The sequence below is a fragment of the Meriones unguiculatus genome, chromosome 2 (assembly GCF_030254825.1).
Source record: "Meriones unguiculatus strain TT.TT164.6M chromosome 2, Bangor_MerUng_6.1, whole genome shotgun sequence".
In the NCBI taxonomy this organism is placed as follows: Eukaryota; Metazoa; Chordata; class Mammalia; order Rodentia; family Muridae; genus Meriones; species Meriones unguiculatus.
In genome coordinates, this window is record NC_083350.1 from 29,558,993 (window position 1) to 29,584,846 (window position 25,854).

The following is a 25,854-nucleotide window of genomic DNA, read 5'->3' on the forward strand; positions in this document are numbered from 1 at the left end:
TGAAAACCTGAAGCCCAAAGGTTGCACTTGTAATCATGCCAGTGTTTTATTTCTTTTTCATTGGGAAGTCCAGCACTTTGAATATTCTTAAATTAAAAAATATTATGTGGGCAGTGAATTTTCAGTCCTACCAACTTTCTCCATGTTTTTTTTTTTACAAAATTAATTTCTGTTTTCACATATCCTTTATTTATTTATTTTTCACATATCCTTTAAAGTCACAAAAACTTATGTCTTTTTCCTTTGAAATCATGTGACTGCTACACCATGAATCAAACTTGAGAATGCCATCTACGTGATACAAGCACACACACACACACACACACACACACAAGCACAACCAGCTACTATCTGAGAATTCCATTTACTGGGGTTGTCTAAGTCATCAGGTAAAGCACATATAATCAACAAGAATGATAGATGCCAGGAACTGCAGGAAGAGGACATGGGAGTGGATACAGGGTGGGTACAGTGACCCAGCTTTGCAAGGAAGGTTCTAGAAAGGCCTGCTGTATAGCACTTGAAGGCATCTGACGTTACTGAAGTATGCACTGTAAATGTGAAAAAGAGCTCCATTTATTTTACATGATGCTTTATTTCCCAGGGAGAAAATTCATACCGCACTCTGACTAAAATTTTGTCATAAGTATTTAGGTCTGGGTCAGTTTTGTGTATGTGCAAGATCTCTCTCCTTAACAATAAGAGCAGAAAAGATACTCTTCAACCCAGTTTTTCACACTACACCTCAGACAAAGAAAAAAGAGTTTACCAATCAGACAAAGCAAAGAAAGAAAAAATAAATAAAAAAGTGCTGCCGAGAGCACAAAACAGCAGGGCCTCTGGCCAGCTGCCTCAGAGCTCTGAGGGCCTCAGAAGTGTAGCTTCCCACACCCTCCAGCTATGGAGTCCTTTCAGAAAGACTCGTCCTAATCCATTTCAGGGTGAGGACTGTGCTAACTCTGTATGATTCCAAACTGGGCTTGTCTTTTGCTTAATTAGCTAGTTCATTCTTGGTTAAAATGCAAACCATGTATTCACATGGGTGATCTATGCCATTAAAACAGATACCTCATTTTGCTTTTTTGCTACCTATTTTAGTTTCAGAGGTTAAACGAATTTAGGAAAAAAAAATAACTACCAGATAATGAGCAAAATAGTTCACAGATATGCCTAGATATGTTGAAGATTTCCACATGGTATATATTCAATACTGCAGGGAAATATTTCAGCCACATAGCAAGCATCTCAAAAGTATTAACTATCAATAACTTGTGGAGACGTGTCAATGAGATACGTTCTAGGTATCTGATACCTCAGGCAAATACAAAGACTTAGAACCATAGCAAAATCACCAAGTTTATCATATTTCAGTTTATAATAATTCACACTGATGCAATCAATGATGTCATTCTGCACACTTTGAATTGCCATATGTATTCAACCACAATTCAAAAATATTAAATGGAATGACATTTCGTGATGTCCTTCTCTGAGCTAGGAATCATTCCTCTGTCCAGCAGAGCCACTGTGGACGTACTACCTGCCTGCCAGTCATTTGGCAGCTATCTGGATTACGAAAGGAAACCTGACGGTTTTGTAACCTTGGTCTTTGGTAGCACTTCACCTTGATCACAGAGGCACAAGAGCAGCGGCCCTGCCAATGGCAGTTAGACAGGGCCCAGCCACGAAGCACTCCCTCTGTGTGAAAAGACAAATGACCCTGACTTCATAATAAACGAGGGGAAAGTGTGGTGAGGTTAAGAGATGTGCTAAGAAAGAGATATTCAAGAAGGAGATGGTAAGCATACACGGGCTTTACCGCTGAACAGTGAATGCTGAATGTTTACTATGGTGAAAACAGCATTGGATCAGGGAACTTGGGCTGTCTGCAGTTGATGGGTGTCCACTGTTTTTGTTCTTAAAATGCACCTACCAAGGAAAGGATATGGCAGTTTCTATGATCTGTGATATGTTAGGATAATAAAACACTTTTTCCATTCCTAAATTGAAACTACCCTGTTAGAAGTGAACTATTACTCTAGTAAATGTAGAAACCACCATGGTCACAAATTTAGTAACTAAACTTGAAGTTCAGACTATATTAATTAAAAAAGATGGGATAGGACATCAGAAGAAGGAGAAAAGAGGGAACAAGTCATGAGCCTGACCCAGAGGGCCTCTGAAAGGTTCTGCCCTGCAGACTCTCAGTGCAGATACTGAGACTTATGGGCAACCTTTGGGCAGAGTGCAGGGAATCTTATGAAAGAAGCAGGAAACAGTAAGATCTGGAGAGGACAGAACCAAAAAATCTGAGCACAGGGGTCTTTCCTGAGACTGATACTCCAACCAAGGCCTATGCATGGAGATAAGCTAAGACCCCTGCACAGATGTAGCTCATGGTAATTCATTGTCCAAGTGGATTCTATAGTAATAGGAACAGGGACTGTCTCTGACATGAACTGATTGGCCTACTCTTTAATTACCTCCCCCTGAGGGGGAAGCAGCATTACCAGGCCACAGGAGAAGACAATGCAGCCACTCCTGATGAGACCTAATTGACTAGGATCAGAAGGAAGGAAAAGAATATCTCCCTATCAGTGGACTTGGGGAGGAGCATGCATGCAGAGGGTGGAGGAAGGGAGGTATTGGGACGGGACGAGGGAGGGAACCACCGGGGGATACAAAGTGAATAAAGTGTAATTAATAAAGAATTTAAAAACAAAAGATGAGATAGTTGATTTGATGATAATGTATCAATGTATTTCTGCTGCTGTGCCTGAGTGTTTTTGAAAGAAGACAGTTAACACCTATAACTCAACTTTCTTTTAGTTAGATTTTAGCATCACTAATTCTGCTTGTCTTGCAGCAGAAGTATATAGCTTTGGTGTCCTGGTGGTTTTGCTATAGATTACATCTCTGATTTTTCAATTGCTGTGACAAAACACCATGACCAACACAACTTATAAGAGATAGTGCTTGATTTGGGGTTCACAGTTTCAAAGTGTTGGAGTTTATAACCGTCATGGTAAAGAGCTTCTCATGACTCCCAACATAAATCCTATACCTGAACATTGGGCAAGATGGACTTTGATGTTGACAGCCCTCTTTTTTGGTTTGCTAGCTTGCTTTGAACCAACAGCTTGTCCTTGAGTTGGTCTTCTTGAGCAATAAGTAAACTCAAAGTTGTCATTTCCTCTGCAAACCTATCCTGTTACCATCCTCCCCACAATTTGCCTGTCTCTCCAGCAGCTGCAGTCATTCATTCATTTGCAGTTATTTAATTTCTAAAGGTCTCATTTATTATGGATAGGAAAACATCAAAAATGCAAATATAGTTTCTAAGTGAGATACAACACAACACATATATTTTTATTCAGCTGAGTACTTTTGGCAGGTAGTCATTCTATTTACTGGCCCTAAAGACTCACTGCTTTAAATGATCACATGCTTTTCTTTTTCTTTTTTTTTGATTCTTTGAATTGTTCAACTTTATTTTTTTCCCCTAATTTATTGATTTCAGCCCTGAGTTTGATTATTTCCAGCCATCTACTCTTCTTGGTTGTGTCTGTTTCTTCTTCTTCTTTTTTTTTCTCCTAGTGCTTTCAAGTGTGCTGTTAAGTTGCTTGTTTGAGATGTTTCAAATTTCTTTATGAAGGCACTTAGTGCTATGGATTTTCTTCTTTTTTTTTAAAATTTTTCATCAATTACACTTTATTCATTCTGCATCCCCCCATAAGCCCCTCCCTCCTCCCCTCCCAATCCCACCCTCCCTCCTCCCTCTGCTTGCATGCCACTCCCCAAGTCCACTAATAGGGGAGGTTCTCCTCTCCTTTCTGATCTTAGTCTGTCAGTTCACATCAAAAGTGGCTGTATTGTCCTCTACTATGGCCTGGTAAGGCTGCTCCCCCCCAGAGGGAGGTGATCAAAGAGCAGGCCAATCAGATTATGTCAGAGGCAGTCCCTCTTCACATGCTTTTCTTGCTGGCTGGTTCCTACAATGTAGGCCAGGCCTGCTATTTTGTAAAATATTTGTAATTAATCTAAAGGTATAAGCTCTCAAAAGAGCTTGTAAAGAAGGGAACCAGCATGTTTAAAACACAACTATGTCCTTTTAAAAATTGTGGCTACTTTAACGCTTTTCTTTCTTAGTATTTCCTAGTTCCCACCTTGTCAGCATGAGTCAACCCTTTAGAGACATTTCACTTTCATATTATACTAATAAAACTCTACAGCCAAAATCAAGTCTTCCAAAAGGAGAACGTAATTGGCCCTGAATTTGCATTTTCATTAAATAAATGGCTCCACACCATAACGCTTGATCTTACAGAAGTCATCACATGCTGGAATATTCTTAGTCTATACCTTGGAGTCTGTGGCCTAATTGAACTTGAGTCCTTCTTCCTAATGTTATTATACTCATCATTTACATGGGTGGTCGAAGCCCAGATCTGAGGACTAATAACACCTCTCTATACCTGATGTGTATAAATACGTATTTGTTACTTTTTTAAAAATATATTTTCCTATACTGTGGTCCTTTGAAATTCCAGTTTACAGGCTGTTGGGGATGTGCCATGCCACAGTGTTGCTCCAGAAACAACTCCTTCCTAAATAAAAAAATTAAAAAAAAAAACACACATGAGGGTTAGAGGCTCACTCAGCTTGTTTATTCAGTGCTGAAGACTGTACCTGGGGCTTTGTACATACTAGGCAAGCACTCTGTCACATGAGTCATATCCATGAGGTGAGAAAAGCATAAGAGAGCCGTCATACTTCCCATTCTGTGCTACTAAGATATGAGCTGGACTCTCCGAATTTCAACTGATTCTACATCACAGTAGAATTACTAGAATGAAGGACTGCTGCAAGAGCACCTTCAATGGGAATGACTGGGAGTGGAAGGCTTTCACCACCTGTGTGGAAGCAAGAGTCAAGAATCAACACACAAATAGGGTTGCTACAGATATATGTAAATTGATGTGGTACTGTTACTGGCTTTGCAGGATATTTAAGTTGCTTAAGGAAAGCAAAAATCAGCTTCCATACATTGCTCTGTACCCCCATCAGCCTTTGTTTGTACATGACTATCTGAACTAAGATCCTGGTTTTGATATCTGCTCTTTTCATTCCTAATTTGAGCTTGGACAAAGTCTATATTTTTGGGAACACAAGTGCTTCTAGAGTGTTCTCTATGAAGTATGAGACAAGATTAAAGCTGTCCAGCATGAAGTATTATAGGAGTATTGTTACTTGGCTGGCTACAGAGCCATAGGAACAGGAAGTTTGCTGTGAGATTGTGTCTCCTAGAAATATCAGGTTACATATGAAATCAGCAACATGGCTACCTAAACAGACCTTGACAATGACACCAATGGACACGCTAATATGAAAGGGGAAAGCTCCAGGAATCTCAACTCTGGGCAAAGACTCAAAGGAAAAGTGAAGAATGGTAAGAGTGGAAGAAATGCTCTTCCTAAGGAAAGATGCTCCTCCCTCCCCAGCTGGTTACCGATACCAAGTGGTTGGCCATGAGATCTTATACATACTGACAACATTGTACAGTGTTTGTGTGTATGTGCGGGTATGTCTGTGCATGTGGTTGAAAATTAAAGAGGCCATGAGTTTGAGAAAGCAATGACAGGTACATGGGAGAGGTCGGAGGGAAAAATAGTAAAGGGGAAATGATGCAATTATAATTTCAAAATGTAGGAATTATTATAATTAATTCACTGTGTATATGTATAGCAAAGCATCCTATATGATCACATGTATACAATTTGGTGTGCCAAGAAGGAAAAACAACAGCCTCTTATACTGTTTCCTGATTTTTGTTTCAGTGAATTTGAGTTTAGTCTTCATACATATTCTAACGGCACTGAATAAGGACTCCCTTGCCTGTTTTAACTCTGCCTCTGGTAATTTTTGTTTAATTTGGGTCATGGACAACACTTGGTGCTGCACTGAGCCACAGCACTTTTATCCCCTGACAGCCCTAAAACTTGCACATGTTAACTTGAAAAGAAAAAAAAGAAAAAGGCTCAAATTAAGATGCAGCTCTTTATGGTGTAATCAAGGATATAAGTAGTGCCTCCTGTTAGATGATTTTATTAACATTAATGTTTTATAATAATTTATGATGCTATTTAGAGCTGAGCACAGAGCTATAACAACATAAGCATGCTGAGATCTATTACAATGTTTTCCTTAGAAGAAAAATCTTGATTATAGTTCTGTAGACTTCTACAGGGCCACAGCACAGCTTTGGGAATGGATGGCAACAAGACTCTAATTAATATCTTGGGTACCTCCAAGATGGCACTAACTAAAGTAAGTGAAGTCTAATCAAAAGGTCAAGTTTTCTGGAAGTTTTAACCTACATCAACTTGAATCACTTTGCATTTGACCTTTTTAATTATATTGAGGCATCTTTATTCAGGGATCTTGTGTAGTTTATTCTCTTAGGCTCTCAAGTAAAAGCATAGTGGAAGTTTAGTTGTGTTGTGCGGATATGTTTTTGTTGTAGTCCCTTGTTTGGGTTGTGGGAATCTTTGTTCATAGTGGATAACAGCCTAGTAAGAGGGTGAGTAATCCTTGTCAAGAGGAAACTGTCTCGTGCATGGGGCTTGGTTTTTGCCAGCTGAAAAACATCCTGGTATGAACTCTGAGAACTCTGAAAAGGTATAAATAAGAAGAGAGAGGGAGAAAGAGGGAGGGAAAAGGAAAGAGAGAGAGAATGAGTGATAAAGAGAGGGATGCTTCAAATTGCTTCACTCCTAGAGAGAATAGCTGCAGGGAATCCTTCCTGGTGCTTTTGCTGAACCCTGCTGCTGCTTCTGGGGGTCCTTGTTGCTACTTTGGCTATTTCTGGATTGCTAGTTATCCTGACAGCGAAGAGTAGGAAACATGTAGACACGTAGACATCTAAAGAGGTCCACATTACCCGTCCCTATTAACCTTTTTCTCCTACCTAAGATCATGGGCTTGAAAAGAGGTAAAAGTGTTTAAGGACCCTAAAAAAACTAGGTTTTAAAAAATCAAAGCCTGCATATAAGGTTGCCATAACAAAAAGATGTAATTTATGCCAAAGATTAATAAAACAATGTCATGAGACCCAGCATATTTCATGCGGTCCACACAGTCTCTGTATTAGCTCTGGTGAAAGAGTAAGAAGTCACTTAATTTTAAATAAACAGAATTCTTTTCTAATCGCATATAAAGGATGTATAATTGTTCCAGTTGACTGGAAGAAATGAATGAAGTACTCTGGGAATCGAAAGTAATCTACTAGTCAAACATAGACTCTCAAGATAAAGCTGATGGCAGTTGAGAAAAATGTGATTGGGAATGAATCAGCATGAGTCAAATAGTTGGTTGAATTTCCTTTCTTTTTTCCTTTTTTTTTTTTTTTTTTTTTGTTTTCAGACAGTCTTACAATCCAGTGCTTGCTGGCTTGGGAATCACTGTATAGGCCAGGATGGTCTCAAACTCACAGAGAGTTGCCTGTGCCACCCTGCCCAGCCAAAAGCTGTGTTTTATTAATAAGCTTAAGTACACATTATACACCCCACTAGTTAGTGTAGGGAATTTTTTTTTCAGAAAGATCAAGACACTTTATTTATTTATTTTTATTAATTACACTTTACTCACTTTGTATCCCCCCCATAAGCCCCTCTCTCCTCCCTTCCTGATCCCACCTTTCCTCCCCCTTCTTCACGCATGCCCCTCCCCAAGTCCACTGATAAGGGAGGTCCTCCTCTCCTTCCTTCTGATCTTAGTCTATCAGATCTCATCAGGAATGGCTGCATTGTCATCTTCTGTGGCCTGGTAAGGCTGCTCCCCAATCAGGGGGAGGTGATCAAAGAGCAGGCCAATCAGATTATGTCAGAGGCAGTCCCTCTTCCCATAACTATGGAACCTACTTGGACACTAAACTGCCATGGGCTACATCTGTGCAGGGGTTCTAGGTTATCTCCATTCTGTTCCAACACTATTGCTACAAATATTGGCGAACATTTTTAATTTATTACATATAATATTTACAATGGTATTTATTTTTAAACAGATTACTTAAATGAAAAAATGTACATGGATATAGTGTGGCTGATTCATTGCAAAATATTTCACATAAACACAAGTGACTTTGACTCACAAATTCATCTGTAGGTTCAGAGCAATTATCAATTTAATAGGAAATAATTAAATCAATTTTCATAATTACCTCATGCTTATACTACATGTATAATTTTATATGGATGCCTGTGTGCATATATGTATAAACATATATGTGTCTTAATGTCAAATATATGAAAGATGTATATTTTCACTAGTAACAGTCAAAATTTTATTTTTTAATTAAAAATATATTTATATACCCATGAAACAAAGGAAAGAAAACACAGGTTAAGTATTTTTTTTCCTAGGCATATTGGGAAATCCTTTCTAGTGAAAAATAAAATTACAACCAAACCCAACAGATTTTAATAACATATTAACACACAAGATTTTCTGCAATAACCAACACTAAAGGTCTCTTGAAAAAGCCATATGGAAATATGCACATATAGAAGAAGGAGTTTAAATGGCAGATCACCTCTTTTTGACTTGTTGGCTAATGGAATCCCATAAAGACACCAAACATTAATTATCCAAACCAATGCTTTTGTTTGCCTTCAAGCACTTGATGTCAAACCTTGTTGCCAAAGACACTACATACTTATGTTGTAGAACATGGAGAAATCTTGATGGTATTCAATTAGAATACTTATTACTACTAGCTAGAACTCATAGTTCTAGAAGGTGCTATACAAACTAATTGAGGACGAAAAGTAATAACCAATCTTACCCTTCTGTGAACAAGTTACAAGAACCTGCCCGATGGAATTTGACCACTGGTGTAATGGTCATGAATGTCATGAGACCACCCAGCTATGTTTTGACTGTATGTAAGATCCACTTCAGGAGATATAACTCCTATCCAACGCTGTAAATGAGGCCAAGAACCGAAAGCTCCATAGTCCCAGCAGGAAACCTGCTATTCTGCTAACTGGATGAGGCTAAATAAATAAATAAATAAATACCCCAGCTCATAATGCCACAGTGCTGCAGTGCTGTGCCCTTACATAGGTTAGTGCCTTATTCAGCCATCGCCAGAGAAGCTTATTCTTGCTGTAAACGGTAATCAACACAGAACCTCACAGTTGTTTAACATGTAGAGAACAAGAGACTTTGGGATGTTCATCCTAAATGTGATGCCTTCGTTCCACTCCTCCCCTCAAGGCTTAGGGAATTTATGCATAAGAAGGAGTGGAGAGCTCTAGGAGCCATAGGAAGTGAAGACTTCAGGGAAAGATTACTTTGCAGGAACGGCAGGGTGGAAGCAGTAGGAACTCATGGAGACTGACAGCATACCCAAAGCCTGCACAAGCTCCAGGCGATAAAATCCCAGTAGGCAAGAGTATGCCCAGTAGGCAGGAAGTCTCACCCCTAGCCAAGGAGCTATTGGTATCTGATTAGGAAGTTAGTTATGTTCAGTAGGGTGACACTTTATCAGGTACACTCTGTGGCAGGCTCCACGTAAAAGAGTAGCCAGCCATTACAAACCAGGCTCCGTTTTTAAAAAGAGAGTGGAAAAAAGAAACAGGAAGGCAGGTAGGTGGGTAGGGTAATATCTGTGAGAAATTGGGGGAGGATAACAAATACCAAAATATATTGTGTGAAATTCTCAAAGAATAAGTAAAAAATATCATTTAAAAACTAGTACGACAAAGGAAAATCACAATCAGCACATTATCAAAGTGACCTTTGAAGAATACAGATGTTGTGTCTAGTAATGCTTAGATCTACTTTCTAAGTCATTACTCTGCAATTATTCTTTTAACCCTCCTTACCAACTCCAATCTCTTTCCTTCTTTCACAGGGCAGCACTCTGTAGGCCAAGCTGACCTCAAATTCATGATCTTCCTGCCTCAGACTTCAAGGTTCTTTGATTACACTATGCCTGCATCCCTAAATATTCTTGTGGACTCAGGGCAGATACAATGTTCCAATAACCGCCTGTTTGTGGTATGTCTTCTGCAAACTGTCTGTACTCTGCTCTGCATGAAGAAACTGGTGGCTATGATTATCTGACCTGCCTTCCCTGCCTGTGTCATCCACCATCACAGAACAAAGCACTCAGAGCTATGTAGCCTCCTTTTTTCTACAAAGATTTCCCTTTCTCTCATTCTCTGCACTCCAGCCACACTTACATCTTTTATTCTTAGTGCATAAGCCCTGTCCTCTACTTGGCATGGCCTTCCATCCATTGTTCTCACTTTTGTCCTATTACTTCTTACTTGGCTTTAATTTTGTTATGTGAAAGGTACTGCTCTGCCTCCATTAGAAATGGCATAGCCTTTCTGGTACCAGGTGCTAATTCCTAACTAACTCTGGGTTAATTTTCCATTTGTTGCTTTATCAGTGTATATTTCCTTCTCCAAAGAATGCTGCTTTCCAAAGGATTAGACTGTGTCTCCTTCCCTCAGTGCCTGACGTTGGTTTAAGTGCAGGAATAGGTGAACTATTTGAGTGCATATCACATGCCTGTAAACAGAACCAGCTTTTCAGGAAACCCTAATATGCAAAGATCAAATCAGAGTAACTGTGGTCCTTAGGAACCTTTGATAAGCCATCTTAACATTGTGATATATGGAATCCAATGAAAAACTGAATAAAATAAGTATGTATGTAAAATATATAGAGATTTTTTTAGCTTTCTAATTAAACTAAGTAGTAGTGGGTTTTCTCCCCTGAGGCAGATATTAGTTCACTGTCATCCCAGACTTCTTTCCTGAAACTGGTAGCATGATAATCAATTAATTCTATTTCTTTCATTCATTTTTTTTACAATTACTGCTTAATTATATGTTTCTTGCCACTTATTACCTGGACTTTGGTACAAATATGAATAATTACAAAAAGTCCCTCTTATGGAACTAAGATATTAATGCTCAAAGAATTCACAGAGGATACAGACAAACAGGATAAGACAGAATGGGTAATTTTGAGAAAGCTAATTCAGAGGCCATGAGAAACTGTTAATAGGACTCTGGGGTCCCATTTTCTTCTTCTCTCCAATAAAAGAGATTCTGCTTTAAAAGCTGATGGATTTTAGGTTTCTAAGCAATAGCTATAAATGGGGAAAACATGCTTTAAACCATTATTCTGAATCCCCTTTCTTCTAAGGCTCTGACAATTCAAATGACCTCAATTTTATTTCTTTACATTATTTATGTTTGTGGTGTTGGGTATTGAATGTGGAGTCTCACACACCCTAGGCTAATGCTCAATCCACAATCTGCATCCCCAGCTCTGCAATTCTCCTCTAAATCTATGGCTCCTCCTACCACACAGTTGCAGTGTCCACAGATTCTCCAGCACCTTAGCTTTTTGTAAGGCCTCCTAAAGCCAGCCATACCACACAGTTTATGTTCACTACGAAGCCTGGCTTTCAAAATGTTCTTTTATCAAATGATAGGTCTAGTCGCTGAATGGGAATTTCACTAGCTCATTAGTATTCTTTTTAATCCTTCACAATAGTTACATCAAAACCTTACTTTGGTAAATGTATCTTAGTCCAGTTGGTGTTGGGAGTTATTAAAGACAACCAGAAAACCATTAAATGGTGTGGTTCCATAGAAAACAAGGAGATGGCACTGCTTTAGGACGAGAGATTGATTTATCTTAGATGAAGATTTATAACAAATGGAAGTAGCTCTGGAAGGCTCCATGCTGAGAAAGATCCAGAAGCAAGAGACAAGACAAGCTGGCCTAGAGCCAGTCTGCAGGGCTTGTGTCCCTTTGTGAGGGAGTAAAAAAAATGTGAGGCCATCTCCCTCAATAAAATAACTTATTTTTAAAGGTGTATGTGTGTGTATGTGTGTGTGTGTGTTGAGTTTCTAAAAAAGTAAGGACAATTAACAAAGATAAACTTTCTATTTTTTGATAGATAATTTGTGCTTCACAAAAATCACGTGTATTGCCAATAGATTTATTTTACTCTATACACAATCACACAGAAGCTCATGTACATAGAATATGCCCAGGTGTGCACACATATACATGCACCCTTTCCTGAGGCAAGGTCCCGTTATGCAGCCCAGGAAGCACTTGAACTGGGATCTTCCTGCCTCGGTTCTGAAGATCACGTGTATGTACCTTCACTCCACTTCCCATTTAGATTTTTTTATTTTTTAAGAATGAAACTCAACTCACCCATTAAATTTCCTTTCATGTAATCTTTCCTCATTATTTTCTTCTTTTTCATTAACAGGGGCTGGGCATTAAAATATATGCTAAGTGATTTAATTTATATTCTGAGTGCTGTTTTGTACAAGTTGAGCTGATTGAAAAATTACTTGTTTGACGACAAAATAAATTGGAAGGTAATTCATTTACATAGAGAAGGCACAATACTCCTCCATTCACACCACCTGAGTTTAGATCTGAGTTGACTGTGGCTATGTAACTGTATTCCATCTGCGTTGTGTCATCCTTAGGACAATTGGTATCTGACTCATCTATCATCTTCAGAGATCCCAGTTTTAGGGTGTAATATTGGCTGTTTCTAATACCATTGAGAGGAAACATAATGAAAAATAATATACAAAACAAATATATAAAAACTAAAGATAGGGACTTAGGGTATTTACAAGAAGGAATGTGAGGCATCAATTGATATAAGATAGACTCTTAAGCTGGAAGTCAATTGATCAACTCTATGATCGTAGACACAACAGACATCTTTATTGTCTTCTTATTGAGTGAGAAGAATAAAAGCCAAAAGCAAGCTTTGTATGTAATTGTTACAATTAACTCAATCACTGTGTACAATTAATGCATGCCATTTAAAATACAATTAAAATGATATGCATGTTCATACAGAAAATTATGTGAGACAATTAAAATACATTTACATAAGATATAGCAATTAAACGAGCATCTTGAAAAAAGAATGAAAAATGAATCTCAGTTTAAATGTCAGACTTTTTAAACAAAACTTGCTCAACAAAACAGTGAAGAGAGATGTCCTAAGAGGGTGGTAAAGATACAGAAATGAGGAATCTAGCATAGCTGTCCTTTGAGAGGCTCCACCCAAAGGCAGATCGAAAAGATGCTGAGTCTCACAGCCAAACAGAGTGCAGGGAGTCTTGTGGAAGGATGGGAAAAGAATAGAAGGATCCACAAGGACAGGAGCTCCACAAGAAGACCAACAGAGCCAACTAACCTGGGCCCAGGGAGGCTTATGAATCATCAACCAAGGGCCATGCATGGACCCAGCCTAGACTTCTTACACATCCATAGATGATGGGTATCCTGGCCAACATGTGGGCCTCTTAGAAAGGGGAGAGGGGGCTGTCTCTGACATGGACTCTGTTGCCTGATTTTCAATCACTTAACCCTGGAAGGGTTGCCTTGCCAGGCCATAGGGGATGAAGATTCACTAAGTCCTGATGCGACTAGATGTGCTGGTCTGAGTTGGTAGGGGAGAGGTTCTCCTTATCTGAGGAGTAGGGGAGGGGAGACAGGAGAAAGTGGGAGGGAGGATGAAAATAGGAGGGCCCAAAATTGGGATGTAAAGTAAATAAATAAATACGTTAATTATTATTTTTTTTTAAAGAAAGAATAGGAGACTGCAGTGTTCAGCCCCCAAAGTCACACTCCCTTCTCCTGGAGCTCAGTGATCATCATGGAAGGATTGTAAGAGCCTCAAGTTTTAAAAGTCTGACTGTTACAAAATGGCATTTGTAGGACACGAGGGAGTCATAAGCTCTACATTCCATATCTCACATTGTAAGTACATGCGGGACAAGCTCAGTAACTGTGGCTGCCTGCACAAGACGTGCACAGAAGGAAGGTAACCGTAACTCTACCATGAATGGATTGTGGAGGGTCCCATGATGTCCCACCCACAGCTCAGGAGCTGCTGATAGAAGTAGAGACAGTTCTCTTCAGGATGCGGCCCCTAGCAGGCTGTCTCTATTGCAGTGGCATTCTGTTACTAATACCACCATAATAAATGGACTGAGTGGATTACAAACCAAAGAGTATATACAAAGCTGAGAGGCAGAAAGGGTATGAGGGAGCTTAAGGGAGAGTGGGGGGTGATTCTATCAAAGCACATTCTGTACATGTATATCATTCTCAAAACATTGTTAAATAACATGATCAAAGGGGAACTATGTATATGCTTAGGGAAGAAAAAGTTCATGTATATGGGCAGCACAAGAAATCCAGTTAGAAGCAGTTTTTCTTTGGAAAATTTTCAATTCTGAAAGCCATGAGGATCTGAGTGGAGAAGCTATTATATAAGTCTGTGTTAATTTTTAATTATTCAACTGTGAACTCTTATTTATTAAAATGTTAAATTGTGATTCCAAAAGGTAGCTGAGTAACAGACCTAAATGCTAGGTTGCTTTTCTAGTTTAAAAAAAAAATGTTAAGGCTTGTTAATAAAAATAAATTGTAATAGTACTTTTATGGTATTTGGATTAGTAAGAACATTGTCTTAGTTACGGTTTGTATTGCTGTGAAGAGACACCATGACTATGGCAACTTTTGTAAGAAAAAACATTTAATTGGGTCTGACTTACAGCTCAGAGGTTTAGTCCATTATTGTCACCATGGGAAGCACGGCAGTGCCCAGGCAGACATTTTACTGTAGAAGAACCTGAGAGTTTCTACATCTGGACTGGCAGGCAGGAAGATGAAAGTGCCATACTGGCCATGGCTTGAGCATTTGAGACATCAAAACCCTGCCCCCAGGGACATACTTCCTCCAACAAGGCCACACCTTCTAAAAGTGCCACTTCCTATGGACCCATGAAGACCATTTTTATTCAAACCCCTACAAATTTCTATATTGAAGTTGGAGAGATGGCTAGCCACAAAGAGCTCTTACTGATTTTGCATTTCCATGGTGGTTATACTAAAATACTAAACAAACAACCGAACAAAATATTTGGAAGAAGAAAGAGCTGGTTTCTTTAACTGGTTTCAACAGTGTGATGATAGTACAGCAGTAGACGAATAGATCAATAAAATAAAATGGACCATCTAGAAAGAGATCTATCTAGATACATTAGTTTAATACCTCTGTTAAAAAGAACTTTACTGATAACTAGATGGAGAATAAATTGGTCTATAATTTAGGAAAATAGCTCTCTATAATTTAGGAAAATTTAGTTGTCTATAATTTAGGAAAATAAAGTTGATTTTCAACTGTAACACCCACAAATATAAACTTTTAAATAACTAACAATCTGTATTTTAAAAGATAAAATGTAAATGTTACTAGTAAAGAAGACCTCACACCAACTCTGACAGTATCCTTTGTGGTATGCTCTGAGTAATAGGAAAGATTTTCATTGGGAAAAATAAAAGGATTAAACAGTGGAAAACAATCTTCAAAGAGGCTCCAAGAATTCCCTCTGCTACTTTTGGGCTTCCTTTTCTCAAGAAGATACTTAGATTAATTCACTTTTGTCTTTGTCTTTTTTAAAAATTTAATTTTATTTACATATTTATTTATTACAATTTATTTACTTTGTATCCCTGCCGTAGCCCTCTTCCCTCTTCTCCACCCAGCCCCACCCATCCTTCTTCTTCTCCCCCTATGCCCTTTCCCTACTCCCCTGATAGGTGAGGACCTTCTCTCCTTCTATCTGACCCTAGCTTATAAGGTCTCATCAAGGCTGGCTGCATCATCATCATCTTCCTCTGCGGCCTGGTAAGACTGCACTCCTCAGGGGGGAGATGAACAAATAGCCAGCCACTGAGTTCATATCAGAGACAGCCCCTGTTCCCATTACTGGGGAACCCACTTGGAGACTGAGCAGCCAATGGGCTTCCTTTGAACAGGGATCTAGGTCTTCTCCATGTATATTCCTTAGTTGGAGTCTGGGTCTCTGCAGGACCCCAGTGCAGTTATTTTGGCTCTTTTTTCTTTGTCTATGTCTTTTTTTTTTTAAGTCAAGTGTACCAAAGTCCCCAAATATATTTGCCTGATATTTGCAAGGAAGTTTTACATGGTCCTACTTATACTGTCTTCTTCTGTAGACTACAGAGAATGTACATATTCTGTCCCTCAAGACATTCATAAGGTTGTCTTGAATTTCTGTGCTGGATGAATCCTGACCCTGTTACCTGGGTATATGTTCTGCTCTGCCTAATGCAGCTTTTTTTCAGCAGGGGATATTTCTGCATCCCCATTTTCACACCAGGGAAATGTGGGAACCATGACTATGATGAGTTTTAATTAGAATATGCAGAGTTTTTGGAAGATTCTAGCATTTATTAGTAACTCACAATTTTAGCGTTTGAGTAATTATATTTCTGTGATAGTTGATAACCTATTCTGGAAAGAAGGGGAAAATAAGAGAAAGAGAAAAGGAGAAAGAAAGGAAGGAAGGAAGGAAGAAAGAAACAAACAGTGGGAAAGAAATAAACAAGGAATGAGGGAGAAGGGGGAAAAAGAAAGACAAGAGCTTTTTGCCACTTTCTCTCTCCAAAGGGTTAGCTGCAGCTGTCATTAAACCCCTTTACTGGGCAGGCCTCCTCCCCCTCCCTTCCCTCACCATTTGAAGCAGCACTTCCTGGGTCAAAAGATTCCTGAGAGCAAGAGACTTACTTCTGCAGTGGGATGCCGTGGAGGTCCCTTCAGGCAACAGACAGGACATTGCATTTATATCACGGAATGGGACGGCATCAGGAATCTTTTCCTCTATGATGATAAAAGAGTCAAAATTCCCTTTAATTCAGAGACATGAAGCACCTCGAAATACAGAAATTGCAGAAAGAAGCACAGCAAACAGATGAATGGAGTTTGAAAGGGAAGTAGAAAGCCATAAGCAAAAGGAGGGACTTACAAAGAAGAGAGAGCCTCTGAAAGTGAACTGGGACATCAGAGGACACGCGACCCCCTGGTAGGAGAAAAGATATTTCCTATGCTCTAGTAAGGTGGCATGAGGAGGGACACACGCCTGTGTGTGCGAGCTAAGGCTTCTGAGAGCAGGGAGACAAGCTGGTTCCCACCTCCAAAACTCCTTCTAAGTTAGGCAAGTATTGGAACCCGATGGATAAGGCACTTACTATTCCCAGCTTAAGTCTGCTAAGCTGAACTGTGTAAATCTGTAGTTTTGATTTACATAATTGTCCAGGACTGAAAATATTCAATCTGTTCCTAATTTAGATTCAAATGGAGATGCAAGATTTGACAGAAATAATCTAAGCTGAAGTTATCTTCAAGTGGTGCAAAGGAGTTTCAGGATTACGTCCCATAAACCCTGCGCATCTTTTGATGTCCACACACAAAAACACTACTATGAGGAACTTTTAGCAGGGCAAGGTCTGTGCCATTAAGGACTGCTCCACAGCTTCTGTTTCATGGTAATGACCGGCTGGGACTGATTTCCTTGAGTGTGGTGAGTGGCTGATTGTCAGCAATCATCTAAGCTCATTTCTGCCTGTGTTCATTCTGTTGTTACCAGGATCCTAGATTCTCCTAGCACTCACACCTCCAGTCATTTGTACAGATTTGCTGAGAGGAATAAATGACATATGCTAATTCTACCATTTAAAGTTATTAGGCTCAATTTGCATTTTTACATAGAGAATGCATAATTATGTACTGGACGTTTGTAAAATTGTACTCAGGGTTTGGTTTCATTTACTGTGATGACTCCATCAGGAGAACCGGAGGAGGCAAAGGGGGACAAGACAGAAACTTTTTTCTTAGAACTAAATTTAATGTGATTTCAGGTATAACTGGATAAAAAAAATGCTTTTAAATATCTGAATATAGAATTAGGAAAGCATATATATATATATATATATATATATATATATATATATTTTTTTTTTTTTTTATTAACACAGAAAATCCCTGTGGCTAACATTTACCCTTGCAGTTTAGTAGCGCCTTTCAGACTCGCTGTAAAAACTGCGTGATGATCTTTAAAGCCACCCCTACTTCCTTTCATGTGGGAATCTCACCGCCATTGACAAAATTCACACCCCCCCACTTAAGCATCTACTCCATCAAAGGTTGTCTGGGGTACCATGTGAGGGACCTTAAGGTATTTTTTTGTGTAAGTCTCCTGGTTGGTTATAAAATTCATTTTATTAGATCTCTTTAAATTGAGAAATTCCAGGTGGTATTCTACGGTATTCAACTGAGGCTGTATCTTGATACTAGTTCTGTTTGTTCTTGAAGAACAGGAGGACATCAGAGAAGCAGGTTTGGCGTTCTGACTTTTACAGGCCAGTCTCCAGAGCTATGCTCTTCCATCCACCAAACCAAACCACACAAAGTGTAGTATCTAGTACCTGTGCTCAACTCACTTCTTCTTATATACGCTTCAGACATGTCTTTTTACTCAATTGAATTATCACATCCTTTAACTTATAGTCCCTAGCACTAATTCTCATTATTTGTGCTGCAGGGCCAAACTCAAGATTTTATTTTTTTCATGAAGTTCCCTTCATGTGCGACAGGTGAAGTCACTTAAGTTGGCTGCTGTGCAGATTAAAATGGATCCTGCCATTTCCCATATTTCCATAGATTTTAGTTTTCTTAGTAAGTATTAACCAAAACTAAATCCATAATAGAGCTTCATAATATGGCAAGAGAAGCTCAGATGGGTCGTTCTTTTTGCCATTTGAAAACACAAGGTCCCACTCTCTTAACCAATATTTATACTATTTACTTCAATTGTGTTTTGAAGCATGGTGTGATTGCTGTGTATATCTTTACCCAAGTTATTGCTAAAATAAAGAGAGAGGCAGAGGACAATAAGGGGGGGGGGGGAGAGATGGAGAGCCCCAGGTTGGTGCATTACCTTATTTCCTCTACATCTGGAGACCACAAACCAGCTAGTAAATTTGCATTTGAACTTAAGTCCTAGCTGTAATCAGGTAAGTGGTTTAGCTAAGAGATTTAATCATAGGCCTAAATTATTAATCTCTAAACTGAGGACAATACATCTGTATAGCTGTCACAGCAATGATTATTTTCCCATAGAATGAGCAATAAAATGCATTTTCTTGATGATAATATTTCCAGGCTGTTCTCATAAAGGTGCTTGTCAAAAATCTAATTCCACAGCTTTAGTCAGGAGCTCTCTGTAGGCAAGTGCTTCTGTGGGGTGCATTTTGCTTACATATAGACAATTAAGTCTGTAAAACAATCCATTAAATGTGATGAATAGTGCCTGTGAGGGCTGAGCAAACAACTTTCGCAATTGCTAATATAAGTCTTTTTGAGTACTGACTGAGTGCTGATTCCTAGAGACTTCTATACATTCGATGTCCAGGATGGTGCCACAGACCCTCCTTGTCTGCTTTCGATTGGCCATGGTTTTCATTCAGACAACTCCACTCTGTCAGCCCACTCCTCTGATATATAAAATGGTGATAATGATGTTGACCGATCTCTTAGGCATGCTGTGAAGAAATGCTAATTAATGTTCACAAAACACTTTGAAAACACAAATTGCCATTTAAATGCTAAATATGTGTATTCAACAGACGCCAAGTGTCCCTTGGGATTAGCGTGTCCTAGATGCTGAAATGCCTCACAAATGAAGTGTAGAAACCAAACAAACAGCCTGACACCTGCTCAAAATTCATACTCTCTTTCCCACTCTACTTTCAGTAACACTCTTTTTATGGATTTTTTTTTTAACTGAAAGCTAGAAATAAGCAGTGACTTGAATGTCTCCCTTACAGCAAAGCGCAGAGGATGTACTCTAAGTGATTGCTAGAGAGCTAAGCTATTATATTGTTCAGAGGTATAAGAAATGAATGTAGGTGGTATATGCTATAGTACGATAACTGACAATTCCTTTTTTGTAAGACTCGCTGTTGCTAATAAAGGCATAATTGCAACCTTTTCAAACAGGAAGATCGATTGCTTTGGATTAAGACAAACAGCTGAATTAAAACCCTAACCTTCCAGGTTGGAAACAGAAAATCATTTTCAACTGTACAACAGAAGGGACTTGTACAAGGATTCAAAGATAGGAGCCAAGAAGAACCACCCCACCCCATGCTGAGGCAGGGCTGAGGCAGCAGCTGCTGAGCAGAGTCCCACGAATATTTGCTATCCCAAGAACCCTGTCCAAGCCTTCCAGGGCTCCGGGAAAGCCTGCCAAATAGTCCTCCTCCCTGTGCCTCTATCAACCAGTTCATTCTGGGACCCTCCCTCGCTTTGAGGACATAAAGAACATAATGCCTAAACCATCTGGAACCGTTTTACTCCAGTTGTCTTTTTAGCCCACCAGGGGCCTGTGGCAGGATTTACATTTTCAAGGCTTTTCAGTTTGCAGCAGTTAATCATCTTAGAGGATAGGGATGTGCAAAGCTGGCAGTGTTTCTTGGGCGACTTGATAGAAACTCGGTAGAGGGAAGGAAACATTTTTGAAGTGGAGGGTTGCATTAAACATGAAATAAACATTCCACTCCTGTGCTGCCAGTCTAAAAATAGCTGTGGGCCAGATTTTAAAGAGCCTGTTCTATGCCTTCTCCAGTGAAGCTACTTGCATTAGCATTAGCCTGATTACTACACAAGGCGAGGGCCAGATGGCCTGCCCTTGAACTAAAATCAAAGGGCCTTCTTGTATTTGCAGCGGGGGCTTCCTAAACAAGTAATGTCCCTTGGTTATTATATAAGGTGATTTTGGGGGCTCTATTATAACAAACTCTTCAAGCTGAGTTCAGTATTCTGTTTTCTTGGCATAGTGAATAGTTAAAATTAACATTAACTCTCTTGGAAACACCTCATCTCCACATTTTAATGTATCCCAGAGCAAAGCAATCTACCATTGAACCAACGAGTCATATGTTGGGTTTGCTCTTCAAGGCATCATTTGGGGTATTATCTTAGAACCTGTGAGAGATGTGGGCTTCTAAGCCCATTAGGACTAAATGAATCAGAGATTGAAATTTAACAAGATCCCAGATGATTTGGATGCAAATTAAAGCTTCCAAGTACCAAGGAGCTACATATAGTTTCTGCCCAGTTCTTTATGTCCTAAGGAATACCTCCAATAGCCCTGAGCAGTCCCATAGCAGAAACTTTAACTTCTGGTACAGAAGAATATGGAACAGAAAGGTGTTTGATCTTATGCACTACCATACCAGATTTAGTTACAACATTGCTGCTTATTAAAATTCTATGTGTTATATGATGTTCATAAATAAAGAGAATACAAAAATCTCGCAATGCCTAGTTACACATGCACACACTGGCTGATGGATGGATGTAGAGCAATTACATTCAGGAAAGCACCAAGTGTCTCTGAAGGGAAGAATAAGAGCATGGATGGCTTCACTGATCTAGAAAGGTCATCTTGTCCCAGATACAATGTTTTGTTCTCTATTGTAAAGCTTGTGAGGTTTAACTCATGGAGTAGGACACATCATGATATCTCCAAGGGCCAAGAGCAAATGCACTTCAGAGACCAGGTGAAAAAGTATTTGTCCTAAAAGGAACTCCTGAAATTGCAGGCTACTGGGCTCAGTGTTGCCATCTTACCTAGCTTTTATATGTCATCAAGAATCAGTATCTTTATGAGGTAAGCCACTTTTAATGTTTAAAAAGGGGTTGCTATTTATAAAAATAACCAAACACATATCCCTAAAATTGAGCATCTCTATGGGATGAAATATACCAACCAAGTACTAGTGCTTTGCAACCTCAAACATAAAGTCTATGCAGTGGTTCTCAATCCTCCTAATGCTGCTACACTTTAACATAGTTCCTCAAGTATAGTCCCAACCATAAAATTATTTCATTACTGCTGCATAACTGTAATTTTGCTACTTATATGAACTGCAATTAATTACCTGATATACAGAATATCTGATAGGTGCTTCATAAAGGGATTTCAAACTACAGGTTGAGAACCACTGGTCCACACACTTTTTTATGTGAACAGGTTTTTTTATTATTATTTACTTTTATTTTCTTTATTATTTTTTGTTTATTACAATTTATTTACTTTGTATCCTCCTCCTTCATCCACTCCCAATCCCACACTCCTTTTCTCTTCTCCTTCTATGCACCTCCCCAAGTCCACTGATAGAGGAGGTCCTCCACCTTTTCCTCTGACCCTAGCCTATCACGTCTCATCAGCACTGGCTGCATTGTCTTCCTCTGTGGCCTAGTAAGGCTGCCTCTCCTCAAGGGTAGGTGATCAAAGAATCAGCCACTGAGTTCATGTCAGAGACAGTCCCTGTTCCCATTACTAGGGTTTCCACTTAGAGATTAAGCTGCCATGGGCTACATCTATGCAGGGGTTCTAAGTTACCTGCATGCATGGTCCTTGGTTGGAGGAGTAGCAGTCTCAGAAAAGATCCCTGGGCCCGTATTTTTTGGTTCTGTTGCTCTCCTTGTGGAGCTCCTGTCCCCTCCAGGTCTTTCTATCTCCCCCTTCTTTCATGAGGACCCCTGCACTCTGCCCAAAGTTTGGCTATGGTATCTGCTCTGATACCCTATTGGGTAGAGTCATCCAGAGGCTCTCTGTGGTAGGCTCCTGTCCTGCTCCCTGTTTTTTCCTTCTTCAGATATCTATCCAGTTTGTCTTTCTGAATGAGGATTAGGCATCTTACCCAGGGTCCTCCTTCTTGCTTAGCTTCATTAGATGGTGAGGGGTTGTGTCGTGTTTCAGAATTCTCTCAGTGTACAGTGTTGGACCCAGAGAGTGCTGGCAGAGGTTACCGGTGCCAGTTAGTGGCACCATGAGGTGGATGTGCTCTCAGAGCACTGGAGGTGAAAAAGAATCAAACTGTTGGGATGGTAAGGAAAGAGTTCCCAGATTTGGAAATATTGGCTGTGACTTCAAGTTTCAAGAAGTGCAAAAATGAGAAAGAAGACAGTAGGAGGGAGTGTTGCAGGTGAGAAAACTGCACTAGCAAATCGTGAAGGAGGGTGTTGTTTGGATAAAGCATAGGGCGGGGCCAGGTGGGAGAGTATGCAAAGAGGACTCCGTTTACTGAGCTTGAGTTAGTGACAAAAACTGTAGTTTTTCTGTCTCTTCTTCTTCTTCTTCTTCTTCTTCTTCTTCTTCTTCTTCTTTTTTTTTTTTTTTTTTTTTTTTTTTTTTTTTTTTTTTGTTGTTGTAAGATGGGCAATGTCTGGGCTGTGGTAAGTGCAACAAAGAACTTTTCTTTAAATAGTTCCCCTCACATGCTCTGCCTTTGATTTCACTGGGACCAGAGAGCCAGAAGAATAGAAAGCAAGGATTTTATATTTCACCCAATGTAACGCTGTTATAGCTGAGGCTAGCAAGTGGTTTCTTATCATTTCTTCAGTTTCAGAAATTACCAAAAATGAAAGAAGACATTTAACAGATGTTTAAAGGGCATTAAATATTATCATTCAAGCTGACTCCATATTTCTTTGAAAAAAACAGCTGCGCATCTTTCTGGACTGCTTTTAAAGGAAACTGTGTGACTATTGCTTTATCTATAGATTTAATTGGAGGTATTCCATCTGTGATTTTAATTATTTATTTACATCCAACTTTAGCAAAAGAGCATTAATTGGGAACTAAACACTCTCCCTTTTCCACATCATGGATTGACAGGAAAAACTTTAAATGTCCTTTGGTAAGGAAAAATAGCCTATACAAAAATATCTCTAGAATTATAGAGAGGGGAGAAATGATGAAATTGAGCTGAATATTAAAACATCCTGTTAGGCATATTTTATTAAAATTTCCAATCTGTGTTCTGGAAGTCATTAATTTTGCAGTCTATAGTTGTTCTTTCCAAACTTAGAGTGCCAGAATGGTCAAACTGAAGTTTTGATGGCATACCAACAGTTCTGGCTGAGGTCACAAGGAATATAAACTACTTTGGATCTCAGTGTGTTATTTTTTTGTGATAGATATTAGGTACATATGCTTGTATTAGTTCTCTCTCTCTCTCTCTCTCTCTCTCTCTCTCTCTGTGTGTGTGTGTGTGTGTGTGTGTGTGTGTGTGTGTGGTACATGTTCTTGAGTGTGTGGATGCCTCCCATGCATGTTCATATGGAGACCAAAACAGGACTTTAACCGTCGTTCTCTGTGTCTGTGAACCAGAAGTATACTATTTCATCTAGTCTGGCTGGTCAGTGAGCTACCAGGTTTCCGTGAACCCAAAGCTGGGATTACAGACATACATAGTTTTTGCCTAGGTGCTAGGATTCAAACTCAGGTTCTCAAGTGCATTCACCCATTAAGATATTTCTTAAGCATCAGGGTTTGTTTGTTTTTTTTTAATTGTAAGGTGTCTTTTTAATTTTGGTTTTTGAGAATTTCATATGAGTACCGCATTGTGCTTGTTAATTGTTTTCGTCAACTTGACACAAGCTAGGCTTATCTGGTAAGAAAGAACAACTGAGAAAATGCATCCATCACACTGGCCTTAGGCAAAGATGAGGGGCATTTTCTTGATTAGCAATTGATATTGGAGGGCCCACCTCAGTATATGTGGTGCCATGCTTGTACAGGTGTGCCTGGGGGTTACATGATTAGGAACCTGAGAGCAAACCAGTAAATATCATCCCACCATGGTCTAGGCTTTAGTTCCTGTTTGAGTTCCTATCCTGACTTCTTTCAATTATGGGCTGTGGATGCATAAGACAAAATAATCCTCTTTTTCCCATAGTGGGTTTTAGTCGTGGTGTTTATAACAACTATAGAAAGCAAACTAGGATACACACACACACACATACACACATGCATGCACAAGCACATACACATGAACACACACATATATACATATATATACATACATATATATATAATATATATAACATATATGATATATATATATATATATATATATATATATAACATATATGATATATATATATATATATATATATATATATATATATATATATATATATAACTCCAGTGAGGTCCTGCTAGGCCAATTTAGTTTAGTCATGTGTATGTGTTTAGGGATGACAACTTAGAATCGGATAACCTATCAGGGGGTTCATCTCTGAAGTAAATAGACTCTCCTTCTCTCAGGAGTCATTGAGGGAATGGCTAGCTTGTCACCCAGGGGTAGGACCTTGTGACATTTTTTATTCTTTCTGAATAGGCATATCAACAGCTGTTTCCATCATTTAGGTCTTATTTAGACACCCATAGTTTAACACTATTTCATGGCTACAGCTCTCGTGCAGACCCTGGCCCTATTTCCTCTCTTCTGTGATGTTTCCTGAGCCTTAGGTCTAGCAACTGCATTGTAGGTGTACTAATCAGAAATGGGAACTGCATGGCTGCCTACTCTCTACAACCTGACAAGTTATGACTTTCAGTAGTACTCTATCTGCTACAAAAAGAGGCTTCACTGGTTGGATGTGAAACCAATACACATCTGTGGGCATACGAGTAAGTACTTAGAACACAGTTTAAAATTATATTGGTTTAAGAAAACAGCAGCAGTGCATCTTCTCCTATGGTCCATGACATCACCAGCCATGGATAGTTGGCTAGGTTTACAGTATTATCTATAGATTGTCTCCATGTGAGTAAGTCCAATTAGATGGCTCTTGGTTTACTGCATGCTTGGGAATAACTTGCCATGCTCACCATTGTTGTGGTTTTATCATGTGATAGGAAGCTGAAATGCTATCTACATTGCAGTGTCCCTGCTTTTACTCAAGAGTAAGCCTGGTTGTAATTATTTTTAAAGGCATCTGAAGTGATTCTATTGGGAGTAGTCCTTGAATTATGTTTTGAATATTGTTGGGTTGATTATTCTAGACCAGCTCAAGGACACAAGAAACTAACCACAGCTAAGTCTTCAAGAAAATTAAAA

At 39.2% G+C, this 25,854-nt stretch overlaps 1 protein-coding gene and 1 long non-coding RNA gene across 4 annotated transcripts in view; one reads left to right on the forward strand and one right to left on the reverse strand.

The window, feature by feature from the left end:
* Positions 1-25,854, reverse strand: part of Chsy3 (chondroitin sulfate synthase 3) — a 259,007-nt gene that overhangs the window by 23,664 nt on the left and 209,489 nt on the right. The window lies entirely within an intron of this gene.
* Positions 16,646-17,352, forward strand: LOC132652111 (uncharacterized). The gene is made up of 2 exons (XR_009589597.1): positions 16,646-16,961; positions 17,228-17,352. It is a non-coding gene; the product is annotated as an uncharacterized LOC132652111 (long non-coding RNA).